The sequence below is a fragment of the Apium graveolens genome, chromosome 8 (assembly GCF_009905375.1).
Source record: "Apium graveolens cultivar Ventura chromosome 8, ASM990537v1, whole genome shotgun sequence".
In the NCBI taxonomy this organism is placed as follows: domain Eukaryota; kingdom Viridiplantae; phylum Streptophyta; class Magnoliopsida; order Apiales; family Apiaceae; genus Apium; species Apium graveolens.
The window spans coordinates 127163791-127184362 of NC_133654.1; positions in this window are offsets into that span (position 1 = coordinate 127163791).

The following is a 20572-nucleotide window of genomic DNA, read 5'->3' on the forward strand; positions in this document are numbered from 1 at the left end:
GTGTTGTAGATTGTCTAGGTATTTTTTTCATAATTTTGTGATGTGTGGATTATTTGTTATGAATTTTTTAAAATTGTTTTAATTAAAAATTCATGAAATAATTATGCATGTGAATAATTATGATTAAAATTTGGACTAGGACACATGGCTGATCTGGTAATTTTCTGTTATTCCTTGATTTAAGAAATCATATTATTTTGATTTTTTATTAATTTATTAATTAAATGTTAATTGATTTATTAATAATAAAATTAAAATAATAAATTAATAAAGAGTTATTAATTAGGGAGTAAAAGGAAAGGGGGTTACATTTTTTTTTGTAACGGTTGGCAGACAAGCGGCAGGACTGTTAGCACGCAAAAAAAAAAAAAAAACTGATACAGAGCAACGGTCGGCCAGGTGCGGGCGCGTGAGGCGCACGCGCAGGGGTGTTGCGCATTCCCGGAATGCGTTACACCCTGTTGCGCATTTCCGAGATGCGTTACACCCTTTAATGGCTTAAAAGGGCCGTAACACATTACCAGAATGCGTTACAGGGATTGTAACGCAATCCTGTAATGCGTTATAGCCCATCTGTCTTTTTAAAATTTGATTTTTGGGAGTTTCGTAACTCCGTTTTGGGTGTGCAATATATCGTTGGATTCATTTTTCCGAGACGGATCTAATGGAGTGGTCAAATATTTTTTATATAAAAGTTTTGAACTGTTTATATTCCCGAAAGTGTTTTAAAGCATGTTTTAATTGTTTTAATTGCTTTTAAATGCTATAATAAATCCATACATCATTATATCAATGTGTGACATGATATTACTTGCATGCTTACCTGTATATTTATTTTATATATGAGATATATGCCTGTATTTACCATGCGATGATAGATTTAGGTGAACTTAAATCAATATAAGGCGTGCTCTAGAAAATCTAGAATAGGAGTTTCTTGCCTTGACAATAATATTATGAATACAATCATGAGATTCTTGTGTTTATGAAACACGTAATTAAATATGAATTTTCAATTTTGAGAGAAAGGATGATTCTGTCAATAACAGATTTCTATCTGTAAGAAAGGGTTATTAAGTGACGCCTCTTGACAATGCTCCACCCGATCTGGGAATCATCTGATTATCGATTATTGATTTGAAATATTTAATTTAAAAGGAAGAATCTCTTTATAATATGATTATGATTGTAACGTAATATAGTCCTTCTAAAATTAAATAATATCAAGTAGTAATTGGCCAATGACACAACGGGCTTGTGTCGGTCATAGCCTTCCAACATGATAGAAAGTGGTTCTTATTTTTAAATCATTGTCGTTTCGTGCTACAGCCGAGGGATTTGATTTCGAAATAAGAAATACTTGTTTATTACATAGAGATGTGTACATTGAATTAGAATCTAAAGGTCATTACGTGCTACAGCCGTGGGCCGTTGGAGACTGATTCAATTGTACGAAATGTTGGGTTAGACTTGACTTAGAATATTGAGTTTGTCGTGCTACAACCGTGACTCAATTATTCAAGAGGCTAAAATTATATTAGGGAATAACATAAGATGTAATTGACAAGAGTTGTCTGCCTATTGAACATCACATGACGTTTCGTGCTACAGCCGAGGTTGTGTAATGGAATGTAGGATCCCTATTCCCACTAGCATTATGAATGCCTAATTTTCACTTAGGGGAGTGTAAATTAGATAAACTAGTGGGAGCCACTTATGAATAAAGACCCGATTCATATAGTGTTTTGAAATAAAATTGAATATTTGCTAAGTGTTGTTATGTGTTTATCATTTATAGATTTACTATATACGTTATGTCTTCTGCACTATCACTCCAGAGTATACTAGATGCTCACAAGTTGACTAGTCCTAATTGTTATGGATTAAAAACTAATATATATAATTGCTGTATTTAATATTAAGGAACGTGAGCTTTGAGGCTCAATTTGACTGCTCTTGTGTTTCGTGACTCAATCTGCCTTAACAAGATGCCTACGTACCTTGCTGATTGCCAAGGATCAAGTCAAAAAACGTAGTTCTGATTGGTGGGGGTGAGACCCCTTATATAGGTGTTGGGAGTCCTTGAATTGGACTTGGTATAGGAGACTTGGTGGGCAAGTCTCATAATTAGAATGGACTTTGGAGTCCTAGGTAGTAGGAAACTGATTCCTTATCCTTTTAGGTCCCCTTGAGGCTAATCTCCAAGGATTTATATCCTTATCGGGACTCTTTTCAACATCTGATTTGTCCCTTATTAATTAATTACGAATTTAATTAATAATCAGGGCTTTTGGGCCTTTTTTATTCCATCAGGCCGGATCTGGTCCATCAGGCTTTAACCTTTCTGGTCTGAGTATCATATATCTTTTTATTGGGCCTAGCAGCCCACAGTTTGTACAATTAATGCAGTATTTAATTATACAATCATAATTTATCTATCCCTATCATTTGCCCCCTAACTTTTGGGAAACATTGATTAGGTTTCGCAGAAGTTAAGTCTATTCGTTCCCTTACAGGGTTTCGTTTTTGCGTAAAGTGTGGAGCGACCTACACATTTACAATGAATCTTCCTTTTATTCAGAAATTATCTTAATTTCCAGGAATTTTTCCCTAATTTTCTGGGATTTTCCCTAATTTCTGGATTTTTCCCTTAATTTCTGGGATTTATCCTAATTTTCTGGGATTTTTCCCTAATTTCTGGATTTTTCCCTAATTTTCTGGGATTTATCCTTAATTTCTGGATTTTTTTCCCTAATTTTCTGGGATTTATCCTTAATTTCTGGATTTTTCCCTTAATTTCTGGGATTTATCCTAATTTTCTGGGATTTTTCCCTAATTTCTGGATTTTTCCCTAATTTTCTGGGATTTATCCTTAATTTCTGGATTTTTTCCCTAATTTTCTGGGATTTATCCTTAATTTCTGGATTTTTTCCCTAATTTTCTGGGATTTATCCTTATTTCTGAAAATATTAACATTTTTCAGAAATTATTTTAAGGAATTTCCTTATTTTTTTATAATTTTCCAGGATTTTTTCTTCCTTTTCTTTTTTTTTTATACAATTTTCGACCAGGAATCCATTCGACCAGGATCCTGGTCGAATTAGCCTTCAGATTGCCCTGGTCGACAGGGTTTCGAGCAGAATGCTTTCGACCTCAATTCCTGGTCGAATTTCGGCCAGGATTTTCACACCCTTTTTTCCCTTTTTTTTTTTGTCGACTAGGATTTTTTGTCCCTTTCGGTCAGGATTCCTGTGTTTCTGACCGAATTAACCATCTTTCTTGCCTTGGTCGAAGCTATTTCGAGCAGGATTGGTTCGGCCAGGATTCCTTTATATTTCTTGGTCGAATGGGTCTAAATCCTGATCGAATTAAGTCTGGTTTTGAGCCTTGATCGAATTCTATTCGACCTTAAGCATTTCGATCAGGAATTCTTTTGATTTCTGGTTGAGCTGGGTCAAGAAGCAGGGTTAAAAACTATTCCGGTATTTTCGACCAAGAATTTTGGTCAGAATTCTTTTTCTTGACCGAATTAGCCCCTTTTTTCAGCCTTGGTCGAAGGAAATTCGACCTCAATGCATTCGGCTAGGATCTTGGTGCAAGTCCTCCTCGAATGGGGTCAAGAGTTCAGAATATATTTGTATTGACCTAGACCCTTGTGACCTGGGCCCTTAATTTGGGCTGAATTTTCTGGGACCAACCCTTCAATGGGTTTTTAGTTGATTGGGCCCCTCCCTTATTGGGCTAACTTTTGTTTTTAACTGGGCCTAATATAAAGGCCTTTTTACCTGGGCTTTTTAAACACTTTGGGCCCTTAACTGGGCTTGATTTTTTCAAGGTTTTTCTAGAATTGGGCCTTATTTCTGAGCCCAAATTCCAGGTTCTTCTAAGGTTTTTCTGGATTCTTCCAGAATCTTTTTTAAAAATTAAAATTTTTCACTTGGTTTTTCCAGGAATTTCCAGGATAATTCCAGAACCTTTGCTTTGTTGGGCCCAAATGGGCTTTTTAAGGCCCAAATCACCTCTTCTTTGGCTATATAAAGGTGGGTGGGGGGAGTGTTCCTACCCACACTCTTCACTCCTCATTTCACACATTTCCTCCAACTTCCTACTCTCTCTCAACCTTCCTCCCCTAGTTTTCAGCCTCCTTCCTTTCAAAGTTTCCAGGCTTTTCCCAGCTTTACTAATGGCTGACAAGAGTTCTGAGAGGGCGGCCAAGATAGCCTCTGCTTCAAAACGAGGTAAGGATATCGAGATCCGCTCTTCATATATGTCTTTAATTGATATGATTAACACTAGGGGGGATGAATATCCCTCCACTGCACATCTCGACTCTTTTAATCATTGTAATACTTGGCACAACATAGATTTCAATAAACTAAATGCTCGTTATAACGTCCTTCCTCCTCTTAGATTAGTTCCAGTCTCTGGTGGTGATCGTACTTGCCACTGGAGACCCGATACTCTCTTCATTTACACAGATGCCCTTAATGCTGGGCTTAGGTTTCCTTTTCACCCCTTTATTCCTCATCTTTTGGCTGATTTACAAATCAACCCGTGTCAGCTTCCTCCAAACGCCTGGAGGAACATTCTATGTTTTATGGTCTGCTGTCTTAGGGAGGGCTTTCCTCTTTCTGTAGCTGTTTTTAGGAAAGTCTTTCAGTGTTACAATAGTTCTTCCAATATCTGTGGCTGGGTCTATGTCAAGCAAAGGCCCAAAAGCAAACATATCTTTAACAGCGCCTCTATTCCTGATAATAATCAAAATTGGAGGAATAGTTTCGTTGGGTTACGTTGGGAGAATGGTGACTGGGGCATACTTTTTCAATCTTCCTTCGGGAAGGTCAGTGATGGTAGCCTCAAATTCATTCACTTAACTCCTGAAGAAACTATTATTTATAATGGGCTTACTCAGGATGATGGCACCACCACCAGCTGGACTCTCTTAGAGGAGTTTTCCCTGATTCATGTGGGACTATCCTTTGTTTCTCAACAGGGTATTTTTCTTCCCTTCTCAATTTTACTTCATTTCATGCATTATTAACATCACTTATTTTGTCCTTTGCTTTGTTTCAGCTGCTAAGGAGATTAACGAGGACAATGTTCCTTTGGTTGAGGAAACAGCTAGGATGAAGAAAGCTCGGCTCGCAGGCCTAGACACCCGGGGAAAGGCCACGGAGCCTATCTTTTTGAAGAAGCACAAAGAGCCTATAGGGGAGGTTTCAACTGAAGGAGCTGGAGGCCATGGTGCTCCTATCACTGCTGCTGCCCCTACTGCTGCTGCCACAGGCGCCTTTCAGCCTATCTGGGGATTCCGCCGAGGGGATACCGTAGTTGGTTCCACGAAACATGCTTGGGATTGGTCCTACCATAGCGTGACTCCCAAGGATTTTACTGATGTGGTGGCCACCCCTGATCTTGAGAGGATTAAGCTCATGGGAGCTCAGTCTCTGGCTTCGGTATGCCTTCTCTTTTTTAAACTTATTTTTCATTCTTGTAGCATTTTCTTGCCTTATACTTTGTTAATTGCTTTGTTCCAGTCTAACGCCTACTTTCAAGGCGCTGTGAGGCAAGCCGAATCGTGAAAGCGGGCTTCTGATAAGGCCGATAATGCCCTCAGGAGGCAACAGAAGAAGTATGCTACCCTGGAGAAGAAGCTCAAGCGCAAGGAGGAAGAACTCGGAGAGTCTAACGCCGAGCTGGTGGTACTTCGGGCAGAGAAGGATAAAGCTATAGACAACTATCTGGACTCGGAGGAGTTTGCCCAATCCATGAGGATTAGGGATGATTCAGTCTTTCCCGGGTTTTTTAGGACTGGTTGGGACACGGCCCTTGGGACCGTGAACGAGGCTTGTCCTGATATTAACCCGGCGGACTACATCTGCCCTGATGACGAGGCTTTGCTACAGAGGTTTCGTACCCGAGTAGTTGTCTCGGACCATGTTCCTCAGGATCCACTCCTTCCTCCTCCCGAGTCTTCTTCCAGACCTGCTGAGGATGACAGCTCTTCCTCCTCCTCCGAGACGACAGAGACATCCAGCGAGAGTGGAGAGGATGATAATATGGATGCCGAGGGTACTTCAGCTCCTTAGAGCTTTTTCAGCCCTGCGTGGCTTTCTATTTTTTATCCTATTTTCGAGACTTTATTTATCGAATTTTTGTAATATCTATCAGATCTATTTCATTTATCACCTTCTATGCTTGCATCCATGCATTTGACTTTTATTTGTTAGGCCACAAACATACTTTGAAGAACTCATGAATTTTGTAAAATTGTCTGGGATTCGTCCCTTACACAAGTAATAATAAACTTCGTAATAAAACCAAAACATATAAATCCTAAGCAAGCAAAGCTTCAAGGTGCTTTTCGACCTACTCGACATCCTGACGAGTGAGAATCGTATCCGGCTGCCCTACACATAGTAAACCTTCAGGTTTTGTGCATGCCAAGTTCTCGGGACTTCAAATCCATCTATAGTCTCTAGCTTGTAGGTTCCTCTGCCTTGAACATTCTTGACTTTGTACGGCCCTTCCCAATTCGGGGCAAGCTTCCCTTTTTGTCCTACACCAGATGCTTCTATCTTCCTCAAGACTAGATCGCCTTGTTTAAAAAACCTTTCTTTAACCCTTAGGTTGTAGTAAAATGAAGCCTTTTTCTGATATTCTACTATCTTTGCATGTGCCTTATCTCGCACTTCATCGATCAGATCCAGGGCTAACCTCTGCCCTTCCTCATTTTCTTCTGTGTTGAAAGCCTGAATCCTTGGAGAGGAATGTGATATCTTCACGGGAACTACTGCTTCTGCCCCATATGCCAACATGAAAGGAGTTGCTCCTGTCGTGACTCTACAGGTAGTCCTACAGGCCCATAATATGGGGAGTATCTCATCCACCCAATTATTTCTTGACTTCTCGATCCTCTTCTTTAGTCCATCCAGGATTATCCGATTTGCTACCTCTGCTTGCCCATTGGCTTGCGGGTGAGCCACAGAGGTGAATCGTAATTCAATTTCATTTTCTTCACAATACTTCTTGAATTCCTCATTGTTGAATTGTGCTCCATTGTCAGTGACGAGGATACGTGGAATTCCATATCGGCACATAATGTTTTCCCACAGGAATTGTGCAACCTGCTTAGTAGTGATTTTGGCCAAGGGTTTGGCTTCGATCCACTTGGTGAAATAATCAATGGCTACAATCAGAAATTTCCTTTGTGCCGTGGCCATAGGAAAAGGCCCTAGAATATCCATCCCCCACATGGCAAAGGGAATAGGCGAGTTGATAGAGGTCAGCATCTCGGGGGGTTGTCTAACAACTGGTGCATGCTTTTGACAGCGATCACACTTTTTCACATATTCTTTGGCATCAGCCATTATTTCTGTCCAATAGAAGCCTAAACGGGTTATCTTATGAGCTAAGGCCCTGCCCCCCAAGTGCTGCCCACAAATACCTTCATGTACTTCCTCAAGAGCCAAGCGTGCCTCGTCGGGCCTGAGACACCTCAAGTAAGGAACCACGAAAGATCTCTTATACAGAATTCCATCTATCAAGGAGTACCTTAGTGCTCGAATAGTTAACTTCCGTGCCTCAGTTGTATCACTTGGCAACCAACCGGTCTGAATGTGAGCCTTGATGGGATCAATCCATGACGTCCCCAAGCCTGTGGGAGCCACAAGCTTAACATCTATGCTCCGTGTCTTCAAAACACGGAAGTACACACTTCCTGAACTTTCTTCAATCTCAGACGAAGCGAACTTTGATAGCGCATCTGCTTTAGCATTTTCTTCCCTTGGAATGTGTTCAATATGGCATTCATTAAATTGGGTCATCACAGCCCTTACTAGGCGAACATACTTAGCCATCGTATCATCCCTTGCCTCAAATTCTCCCTTTACCTGGGATATGATCAGTTTCGAGTCTCCACGGACCTTTAAGTTTTTGACTCTAAGTGTCCCAGCTAAACCAAGGCCAGCAATCAGGGCTTCATACTCTGCTTCATTGTTTGTGGTTGGGAAGTCTAGCTTCATAGCATACTCAATTAGGAATCCATCAGGGCTTTGCAAAACCAACCCTGCTCCACTGGAATTTGTTTTTGATGCTCCATCAAAATAGAGAACCCAATATTCTTTCTCCTTGTCCCCATTGTCGACTCCCTTGTCTTGAGGTATGGTATCTTCCTGCCCCCCGACTTCTTGGTTGGGTATGGTACATTCCACCACAAAGTCAGCTAGTGCCTGGGCTTTTATGGTCGTACGTGGCCTATACTTGAGATCGAACTCTCCCAACTCTATTGCCCACTTAATCAGTCTCCCACTTGCCTTAAGACTGTGAATGATGTTTCTCAGCGGCTGATTTGTTAGCACTTCAATCTGGTGAGCTTGAAAATAAGGACGCAGCTTTCTTGAAGCCATTACTAAGGCTAAAGCGAATTTCTCAATAGTTGAATAATTCAACTCTGCACCATGCAAGATTTTGCTGACATAGTATACGGGTTTCTGGACTTTCAGTTCCTCCTTAACCAACACCGCGCTCAAGGCGCTTTCTGAAACAGCCAAGTACAAGAATAAAACTTCACTCAGAACTGGCTTGGCCAACAACGGGGCCTGGCCCATATACTTCTTTAACTCTTCAAATGCCTTCTGATTTTCCTCACTCCATACAAAGTCTTTAACATTCTTTAATGACTTGAAGAATGACAAGCACTTGTCTCCTGACTTGGATATGAATCGTCCTAGCGCAGCAACCCTTCCTGTGAGTTTCTGAACATCCTTGACAGTTTTTGGGGGTTCCATGTCCAGGATTGCCTTTATTTTATCGGGGTTAGCCTCAATTCCCCTCTTTGAGACCATCAATCCCAAGAATTTTCCAGATCCTACTCCGAAAGCACACTTCGTAGGATTCAACATCATCTTGTGGTACCTCAAGACCTCAAAAGCTTCCCTCAAATGGGTTATATGATCAGTCTTTACTAGACTCTTGACTAGCATGTCATCAACATAGACTTCCATAGTCTTCCCAATAAGATCCTTAAAAATTTTATTCACCAACCTCTGATAGGTGGCTCCTGCATTCTTGAGACCAAACGCCATAACAAGATAACAATAAACACCAAAGTCAGTGATAAATGATACCTTTGGAATGTCATTCTTATGCATTTTGATCTGGTTGTATCCGCTAAACCCATCCATGAAACTCAGCATCTCATGTCCAGCGGTGGCATCAATCAAAGTATCAATTCTAGGCAGCGGAAAATAGTCTTTGGGGCATGCATCATTCAGATCGGTGAAGTCTATACACATCCTCCACTTTCCATTAGCCTTCTTCACCATTATAGGGTTTGCTAACCACTCCGGAAATTGAATCTCCTCGATAAAACCAGCCTCTAAGAGCTTTTCCACTTCCTGCTTTATAGCCTCTTGTCTTTCCAGGGCAAAAATTTCTTTTCTTTTGTTTCACTGTCTTCCGGCTTGGATCTACGTTTAGCTTGTGAGTAATTAACTCCGGGTCTATGCCTGGCATATCAGCTGCTGACCATGCAAACACATCACTATTTTCTTGCAAAAATTTCACTAACTTCCCTCTAAGGGGCTCCTCTAATGTGGCTCCAATGAAAGTCGTCCTCTCAGGAGTCTCGGGGTCTAAAGGAACCGAGACCAATTCTTCTGCTGGCCTTCCTCTATTCTCATCATTTTCTCGAACATCCATATCTTCAATAGGAAGAACCTGCCCCCCGACTCCATCTGCCCTCAAAGAGGCCACATAACAGCTTCTAGCCATTTTTTGATCTCCTCTTTCTTCTCCAATCCCGTTTCGGGTGGGAAACTTCATGACTGAGTGGTAGGAAGAGGGGACTGCCTTGAAGGCATGTATCCCTGTTCTTCCCATGATAGCATTATAAGTCGAACTAGCCTTTACCACCACGAAATCCAGCATCTGCGTTGCTTGCCTTGGCTCCGTACCTATGGTGGTTGGCAATTTGATTATCCCTTCCACAGGACATTCTACTCCAGCAAATCCATATATCGGCATGTCGGTTGGTGTTAACTGGGAGTCGTTATACCCCATCCTTAGAAAGGTGTCGTGGAGCAAGATATCCACAGAAGCACCATTATCCACAAGGACCCTCTTAACCGGGCTATTTCCTATTATTGGTGTTATGACCAGCGGGTCGTCATGGGGAAACTTCACACCCTCTAGGTCGGAATCATCAAAAGCCAATGTTACTTCTGTCCTGGCCCTCTTCGGGGCTTCTCCAACAATATACATAACCTCTCTAGTATATGCCTTTCTGGAATTTTTGGACAATCCAGCAGTAGTTGGACCTCCAAAGATCGTGTTTATCACAGGCCCTCGAGGTCTCGGCCCTCCATAAATGGTGTTTATAACTGGTCCTCTAGGCTGGGGGTTTCGCCCCTGATCGTCTTGGTCCCTCCTACGATCTTCAAAGTTCTTCCTTCCATTATTATTTCTGTCTTTCTCAATCTCCATCAAAATCTGACTTCTGGGAGCATTCAGCTTAGCGTATTCATTGAACTTTTGCCCAGGTCCTCCCTTCTTGGGGGTTGAATCAGGATTTTGTTCGGTTCTAGGATATTTGTCCTTAGCGATATACTCCAAATCAGTTTTTCGTTTCTTGCCTCCAGTGGGGTCATTACTTACTACGGTCTTCCTCATACTTTCTTCAACCTTGATATACTTCCCTGCCCTCTCTTGGAGCTGCAACATGCTTTCAGGGGGTCGTTTGGCCAAAGACATCTTGAAAAACTCATCCTTAGTTCCTTGTTGCAGTGCTATAATGGCTACCTTATCATCAAGGTCTGGGACTTTTAAAGCCTCCTTTGTAAAACGATTCAGGTAATCTCTTAAGGATTCCTTAGCTCCCTGCACAAGACTCATAAGAGATGCTGAACTTTTCTCATGGACTCTTCCACTGATGAATTGCTTAATAAAAGCCTGACTTAATTCTCTGAATGATCCAATAGAATTTAGGGGTAGGCGACTGTACCATCTTTGAGCCATACCCGACAGGGTTTGAGGGAAGGCCCGACATTTTATAGCATCATTCACGGGTTGCAGCAGCAGTGCATTAGAGAATGTCCTAACATGATTAGCGGGGTCTCCCGTGCCATCATAGGCTTTGATAGTGGGCATCTTGAATTTCCTTGAGATATGGGCATTCATTATCTCTTCTGTGAAGGGTGGAGTTGGATCGTCAGGATCTCCAAGGGGAAGGAGATTGCTTGGATCAGTTCTTGGGACAACAGCCCTTCTTCTTACCGGACCATCCAGGTCTATGATAGGAGGAGGATTTCTCCCTCTAGGAGGTATGTGGGGTCTGGTGGCTTGGTGAGCCTCCAAATCACGCCTCAGCCTTTGGATTTCAGCCTCATGAGCCCTGATCTTTTCCTGCACTTCTTGGGGATTCGCCCCTGGGGTGCTTTGGGGGCGTTGCCTTCCATCGGCCATTGGCTCTTTTCCAGGACGCCTCCTTCTCGGGGCCACTTCATCATCCGAAGATTCGGAGTCTCTCTCAGTGTATGGACCAGAAAATTCCCGATCCTCAGGGATAGGATCCAAACCTCGTATATAAGGGGGCGACCGCCCTCGTGCTTCGCTTCGCCCAGCATATCCGCTTCCTCCAACCTCAGGGTGAAGGGGCATCCCATAAGGGGGGTTAGTAGTAACAATAGTTGAATATTCATACCCGAAGGGTCGAGAATTCACAGGTATATATATTTGTTGAACTTGAGGATTCGTACCTTGAATAGTCGGGGGAGTTGTCCCTTGTGGCTGAGGATGAGTTGCCCCTGTCTGTGCTTCCCCCTGAGTAGATGCATAAGTTGAATGGGGAGGAACCTCCACGGTTGATGAAATCACCTGGGTTGTCTCTAATGGTGTTCCTTCCTCTAGAGCTCCAATTGTTCTCCGTGTTCTCGCCATGGTTGTTGTTGTTTTCCCACAGACGGCGCCAAATGTTATGGATTAAAAACTAATATATATAATTGCTGTATTTAATATTAAGGAACGTGAGCTTTGAGGCTCGATTTGACTGCTCTTGTGTTTCGTGACTCAATCTGCCTTAACAAGATGCCTACGTACCTTGCTGATTGCCAAGGATCAAGTCAAAAAACGTAGTTCTGATTGGTGGGGGTGAGACCCCTTATATAGGTGTTGGGAGTCCTTGAATTGGACTTGGTATAGGAGACTTGGTGGGCAAGTCTCATAATTAGAATGGACTTTGGAGTCCTAGGTAGTAGGAAACTGATTCCTTATCCTTTTAGGTCCCCTTGAGGCTAATCTCCAAGGATTTATATCCTTATCGGGACTCTTTTCAACATCTGATTTGTCCCTTATTAATTAATTACGAATTTAATTAATAATCAGGGCTTTTGGGCCTTTTTTATTCCATCAGGCCGGATCTGGTCCATCAGGCTTTAACCTTTCTGGTCTGAGTATCATATATCTTTTTATTGGGCCTAGCAGCCCACAGTTTGTACAATTAATGCAGTATTTAATTATACAATCATAATTTATCTATCCCTATCACTAATTTTGCTGACTGGCTTCGAAACTTGAGAATTGTTCTCAGGGTGGAGAAGCTGGAATATGTGCTTGACTCACCTAAGCCTACTGAACCTGCTAACGATGCACATAATGATGAACATGTTCTGTATCGTAAGTGGATAGATGATGCAAATGTTGCTCAATGTATTATGCTAGCTTCCATGAACATTGAGCTACAGAAGCAGCATGAGCATATGGATGCTCACACTATCCTTATGCATCTACAAGAGTTGTATGATGTGGCAGGGAGGACAGCTCGATATGAGATATCGAAGGAGCTGTTCGGTTGTAGGATGTCTGAGGGATCATCCGTGAATGACCATGTACTTAAGATGATCAATTTGATTGAACGTCTTGGACAACTTGGTTTTTCCATGGATGGGGAGCTGAGCCAAGACTTGGTCTTGCAATCACTTCCGGGTTCGTTTTCGCAGTTTGTTATGAACTTTCACATGAATAAGCTGGATGTCAGCCTGGCTGAACTCCACAACATGTTGAAGACTGCGGAATCGAATTTTTTTCCCTAAAAAGAGTTTTGTTCTTCTAATTGGTGAAGGTTCCAATCCTAAGAAAAGGAAGAGGAACCCTTCCAAGAAGAAGAAAGTATGTGAAAAAAAGCCGGTTCCACCAAAAGCTGAAGACCCCAAGAGCAAAGTTGTTTGCTTTCACTGTAATAAGGTGGGGCACTGGAAGAGGAACTGCAAGGTTTACCTTGTAGAGTTGAAGAAGAAGAAGGGAAGTGAGACTACCGCTTCTGATTCAGGTATGTAAGCGGACTTAAGTGAATAAATTTCTGACTCTTTAAACCTCCAGTATAACTTATCAACTTGCTCTTATGTAGATAATGGAATAGCTAAAATTCCTTCCTGATCCCTTTCATTAAAAACATCATAAACTACTTCCATATCCCATTCCATCTTATCCATACACATCTACGAATTAACAGTATTACCTGTAGAGCAACAGTGTCAGACGTGATGTAAGGGTTTTCCGCTGTTAATAACCAAGGCTGGTCTAGAATTTGAATACTTTTCCCGTTACCCACTGAAAGAGATATGTCCTAAGTCCAATCATGTATGAGGATTTAGGAATAACATTTATGTAATCTGTTTTGATTTCATTGATATTAATAAAAGACTTGTTTTGTTTTTATTACGGGCTCTATCTATTTAAGTGTTTAAATAAGATATACCATAGTTTAAAGTAAAGCTTTTTATGGATTATGATGAGATCATAATAGTGAGACCTAAAAGATGATAACTCTAAACTTAAATAGTTCCTGGTCATAGGATTACTAACTGGTAATTAATAATCCATAAAGATCGGTACATACTATGCTTGCTTCATTTTGAAGGATGTCTGTTCTCATAGATATTTGTGTGGTGACACTATAGCTAGTATGTAGGTGCTTATTATAGAATAAGTTCACTGAACATGACTCGCACAGCTGAACAACTGATGGAGTTCACTCACGTGTCAGCAGTTGTTCACATAGTGATAGTTGTACAAGTATCCTTAGACTTGAGGTCATCATAGTCATCTTGTGTACACTGAACTATGCTTTGGTTTAGTTCTTAGTCTCCAGGGACAATTATTAGGGCTCTACTGGGTATAGGAATTTGTACACGAAGATAGTGTATGATCAATAAAGGATCTACCCCTTCCAGTGAAGGAAGAGAATGTTCAAAGCTGATCCACTTATGCTAGTTCAGGAATCTCTGGCCAGAGTGAATGAAATTAGAAAGGAGTTTCTAATTTACATAGAACTGAGCATAGTGAATGGGAAAGCAAATGATTAAATTAGATAGTCTTGACACAAGATCCATGCCTTGTATTTAATTAGGACATTGGAGGGTAGAAGGTATTGATTGTACGGTAACTATTCACTGACAGGTTCTTGGTATTCTAAGCAGTGAATTCATATTATCCGGATAGTCGCGATATGTTGAGAAGCATCATTCACGATGTAGAATAAATATAATTAATCAGTTAATTATATTTAGTGAATTTTAATATTCATATAAATAATTAATAAAAGTTTATTATTATTTATTTCTACTACCGGCATAATATTGAACCTACAGGGTCACACCATAAAAGAATATTTTCTTTGATGAAATAATGAGAGAGAGAATTATTTTCTAAATAGTTAAGAAAAGAAATAATGATTAAAATAGTTTTAATTATTATTAAAGCATTTTATGAAGATAAAATATGGGGGTTAATATATATAAAGATATATTATAAAACCTTAAGAGAGCCCTATAAATAGAATGAGATGGATGGCTCATTCATATAAAAAAAACACACAATTTTGGTTTTGTGAAAATCCTAGCCTCCATCTTCTTCTTCTTCTCTCTCTCTCCCAAAAACTCCATTTTTATAAAAGCTTAGTTTTATAAAAAGGTTCATCGAAGAGGATCGTTCTTGGTGGATACCGGTAGAGTGCTTCATACACTGAGGAGCAACTGCTAGCACTCCAATTTTATAAAGATTCGATTCACAAGGTATGGTTTCGATTCCTCAGTTTTTCCCTTTTATACGTTTTCTATATGTGCGGTACATGGTTTTTACGGAATAAATTGTTATTTCATGCTTCCGTTCATCCGTAAATTCCATCACCCACCCTCCACCAAACACCATCTCTAAGCAACTGTTGGGCCTCCATTAGACTTCGCCAAATAAAACTAGGATTATGACCTAGTACAGCGTGAAGTACATCAGTCTTGTCAAAATACCTAGCTTTGTATAGTCTTGATACTAAGCTCTGGGTATTCGTAGCCAACCTCCGCAATTGTTTACCCACCATAGCAATATTAAAGTCCCTAAAATTTCTATGGTGGGTAAACAATTGCGGAGGTTGAAAAGTGTGGTGTCCGATACGCAAAGTGCTTTTATTCTGGATCGGCTTATTTCCGATAATGTTATGGTTGCGTGTGAAGTAAACCTTTCATTATCAGAAATAAGCCGATCCAGAATAAAAGCACTTTGCGTATCGGACACCACACTGTTAAGTAAACCTTTCATTTTATTGGCCATTACCTAAGTAACAATCTTCATCAAGACATTGCATAGAGCTATTGGTATAAGCTCCCCTAACATTGTAGGGTTTGTCTTTTTTGGAATTAGAATGATATTGGTGTCATTTAATCCCAACGGCATCTCCCCTGTATCAAAGATGTTTTTAACTAACTTACAGATGTCCTCCCAAACAATATGCCAGTGTTTTTGAAAGAACGCCTGTGTCATTCCATCTGGCCCTGGTGCTTTATTCTGGGTGCATTTGAAACAAGGCCAGTTTTACTTCATCTCGGGTCAATTCTAAATTCAAAAATCTATTTTGTTCTTTAGAAACTGATTGAAGGACACACTCTATCACATCCTCGAGCTCCACCTATCCTGCTGTAAATAGGTCACTGTAAAACGACTCAATGAGAGCCTGTAAACCACTTTGCCAATCAAACCATTTCCCAGAATCATCTTTGAGCTTAATAATGTGATTCGTTCTTCTTCTTTTGTTGCAGGCTGCATGAAAGTATTTCGTGTTTTTATCCCCGGCACTCAGCCACAGTTGCTTTGAATGTTAGTGCCAAAATATCTCCTTCTGATCCAGAATTAGAAACAATTGATGCTTAGTATCCTTATATTCCTTTACTGACTGATCATCTCTTTTCCTTCTAAGATCCTTTAGCTTTTGGTGAAAATCTCGGATTCTTCTGTTAAAACAACTCGTAATTTCCTTACCCCAGACACTTAGCGAGTCCGCACAGAGTTGAATCTTTTGCTGAACATCTGCAAAAGCACTAGACTCTCAGTTATCTCGAATAATGGTACTGCATAAAGGCTCTGTCAACCATGCGCTTTCAAAATAGAACCGAAACTTCCTCGTACCTGAATCCCTATTGGTAGTATCGAGAAAAAATAGCACTATGGTCAGACGGCGATCCCTCCAAATTATACAGCTTTTCATAAGAAAATAACTTCAACCAGCTGCTAGACGCCAGTGCTCGATCCAACAGAATCTCCACCCAATTATCTATACCCCTGCTTCTTTCCCACGTAAACTGGTGACCACGAAGCTCTATATCTTGTAACCCAGCTTCCTCCAGAGTGTCATTGAACCCATCTAATAGCCATTAAGGGTATAACATTCCTCCTTTCTTATCCTCCTGCACCGAAATGTTCTTCATGTCTCCAATAATATACCATGACAAGTTAGCATCTCTAGAAAAATTCCTCAACAGCTCCCACGTTCTTCTCCGCTGACTTCTATTAGGCTCTCCATAGAAGCCCGTAAGCCGCCATGTCTGCATATCCGACATTGAAATGACTACATCAATGTGATTGTTCGACATACTCAACAAACTAACTTGATTTTGATCTTTCCAGAGTAAGGTTAATCCACCACTACGCCCCTGGGCTTCCACCGCTAGCATGCCTTAAAAACCAATACGAATTCTCACAGGATCCATCTTCTTCGCATTCCTTAACGTCTCACACATAAACACTAAACTAGGCCGTTGTTGACATATAACGTATTGAAGGAACTGAAGTTTCCAAGGCGGCCCCATGCCTTGCAGTTCCAGCTTAAAATTTTCACGGCATCCGGCTAGCTTGCTTAGCAAACTTAGCTAGTTGAGAGTTGTTTGACATTGTACAATCCATTTCAGAAAGCCCAACATCCTTCGGTTTATTTCTTAAAGTTAAGTCCGACATATTTCCAAGAACCTTGGTGTATCCATTATATCATAATTATCCGGTCCACCTCGCATCCTCTTCCTATCAGTAAATAAAAGCCCAGTCATTTCATCATTATCCGGCCCATCTTTGATATTTAAAATCGCATCTCCCCCCTTATCCTCTAAATTTGAATCTTCCCTCCTACCTTCCATATTTCTTGTTACTAAAATTAAGGGATTTGTGCTATCCCCGTGATTTCGCATTACTTGCCTTACTATATTTCCTAAAATTATGCAGTTATCCCCATTCACGCAACGACCTCCCCTTGATTTCAGGCATGGGTTATACCATCCCTTACGCGCCTCCCACTCTGTGTCATCTTCTTCCCGTAGGTAACGGCTTCTCACCGGACCACCAGCCTTCCTAAGCGTAGCTCGAAAACAACCGCCCCACTCCCTACTACCCTCCTCGCTCGTTCTATAGAGGAATTTTCTGCAATATCTCTCTGTGTGAGTTAGCATTCCACAAGTAAAACAAAACTCACCTAGTCGTTCGTACTTACATGACACCATCACCTCCACTCCATTCTTCTTTGTTATTTTCTTTTTACGCTTGAGAGGCTTTCTGATATCCAATCTAACTCTGTGCATAAATTCTATCCACAGACTTCAGTTGTTCTTACTATCATATTCAAGGAATTCACCAAAAAAGTCTCCCAAAAGCTTTCCCACAGTATCTGACATGAACCCAGATTGTGACGCCCTCAATCTCGGGGTTAGGAAATGAGGACTCACACCCCTCTAGTCTAATAATTAAATATGCATAAAACCCGATTAACTACTAACAGGATCAACAGGATAAAGTATGAGACAAGATTACAACTACCAATCATAAAATATAACTTACAAACCCAAAATATTATTAAATAAACAATATCGATTCCGGCTGGGAACCGATAGATAACCCATTGTATCTTTAAACTTTTCCTTCTAGGCGCGTGCTCACTCAAAAATACCACTACCTTCTCTGGCAACCGGAAGCCCTCAACACGGTAGGGACCACCAGGTACGCTCTTACGAGCAGTGCGCCTAAGCCTGGCCATCTTCTTGCTTAACTGCCATGGTTAGACTAAAACAAAACATATGAGTATAAAACTCAGCAAGCAACTATATAGCAGTTCTACAATATCAATTCTCAATATGTTTTACCAAACTCAGGGCATTCTACTTTATTTGATCAAGGTGGCAGATTTCCAGCTTTGGGTTAAGGAAAGGTTTTTGAAGGAACAATATGGAGCTTTTAAGGAACAAGACTCAATGTAAGTCGAAAGCCGACATTCATCACAAATCAATAAAGGATCAGAATAGATCTTTCAATAGAGGAAAGCAACAGTATTTCAATATATGGAATCAATCATATGATCAACAGATTTAAGAATCAGGGTTCTCGAGCTTTAAGCTTCACATTAACATAATCAACTCTTTTCAAAGCAATATAAACCCTTTTCATTTTCAAAAATCAATTTACTGAACAGAAAGTTTCGGTTCCCCTTTCTAAATAATCATTTAGAACCCTTGATCGGATCACTTTATCTTTCCATTTCATATTAATACGGGTGATCAACCCGTACCGACCTCCATCTGGTCTTTAAGGTACCAATCGGCATAATTTCAGCCTTAAGTTGAACTAGCCCCTCTAGCCTCTTACCATGACTGGACTAGTCCCACTAGCCTCTTACGTTCCAATCCAATCCATCAGGAATTCATTTGGAAAACCTTGCATTGGAAAAACAAATAGGTTTTCTAAAATTCATTTTATCATTACCAAGCATTTGAAATCATTCGGACTCTTTCAAGTCAAAACTCATTCTTAATTCGGATTTTAAGGAAACAAAGTTCAGGGAGTGATTCAAAGATAAACAAGGAACAATTCATAAGGATTTTGTATCAAGGATAACAAGGCACTTAAATTATAGGGATCAACATCTGTTTAGGGATCAATAGGGTGATCAGGAGAACAGGGTATCATTAAACAGGGTTAACAAGGATAATCAGAGGGTTCAATATAATCCATGGCTTAATAAATAATTTGATCAGAAAGAACAGATTATCAAAGAGTTGAATCATTAAGCTTATCAATAACTGTTTATCAAGAACAAAGGCAGGGTATCTCAAATCAATATCAAGGTTTCATAATTAAACAGTTCAATACTCTACATGGTATGAACAACATTCTCTTTATAACCATTTACACAAGTAATCAGAGTTACTTGCCTGAATTTACTTTCCTGAAGGTTGAACTACTGCCACCTAGTATATCCTTTCCTTTCCTAGCCTGAATGCCCTCACGCTCCGAATCAAGAGAAAAAAAGAAGAACCGAGGGATAGAGTAGCCGAGAGAGAGAAAGAGAGAGTGAGAAAGAAAGAGAGAGGAGAGATTGATGTGCTCGGGAAAAAGAAAGAAAAAGGAGGGAGAGAATGAGTTTTATACTCAATCAAAATCAAGGGAATTTTAGTACATTACTAATTCCCCTCTTATTCTTATTTGTTTCTTCCTTTTTACTCAAATATAACAAGAATTAAATATAAAATATATCTCTCTCGGGAAGTCGAGAATTATTGAAAATGACAATTTTAATACGTAGGCCTCGAAATTAGCTTTCCAACCATTACTCATAATAAGATTTTGAGCGTACGGTTGATTTTATATGAATTTCGCAATCTCGCCTTAATAATAACATTTTCCACATTAAATCAATTTAAAAATGCAAAGACCACCAAATAGATCCACTCATCATTTTTAAATAGTCTCTAGGACCTCTATGAAGATAACAAAACAAATTCCATGTTTTTATCTTACTCGGATGATCTTATAAAAATGCGCGAAGGTTAATTAAACCTTTATTTAAATAACATAATCCCTTCTAAATTCATAAAATTGTCACAGAACACATAGTCATGCATACAGACAACAATCTCACATATATAATCACATAACGACTCAGGTCTGATCATAGAATTTATCCTTCTTTAATCTTTATCCTTTTCTACGCGTACCGGGTTACGCTCAGCCTGACGGCCCGACGCTCAGCGTTTCGATTACGCTTCTCATTATCTTTTCCAATCAACACGTCACTTAGGACGAAATACTTTATTTACTCATTCAATCACATATAATTCACATTTTATATTCTTTAATTCCTTATTAGGACGGGTTCCGTTCTACCTGACGGCCCGACACCACAGCTTAACTTCTAAGCTGACTCTTTAAATTGGAACGTTTTTAGTTACGCTCCTATACTCTAAGATACAGTAATGACAATTAATCAACA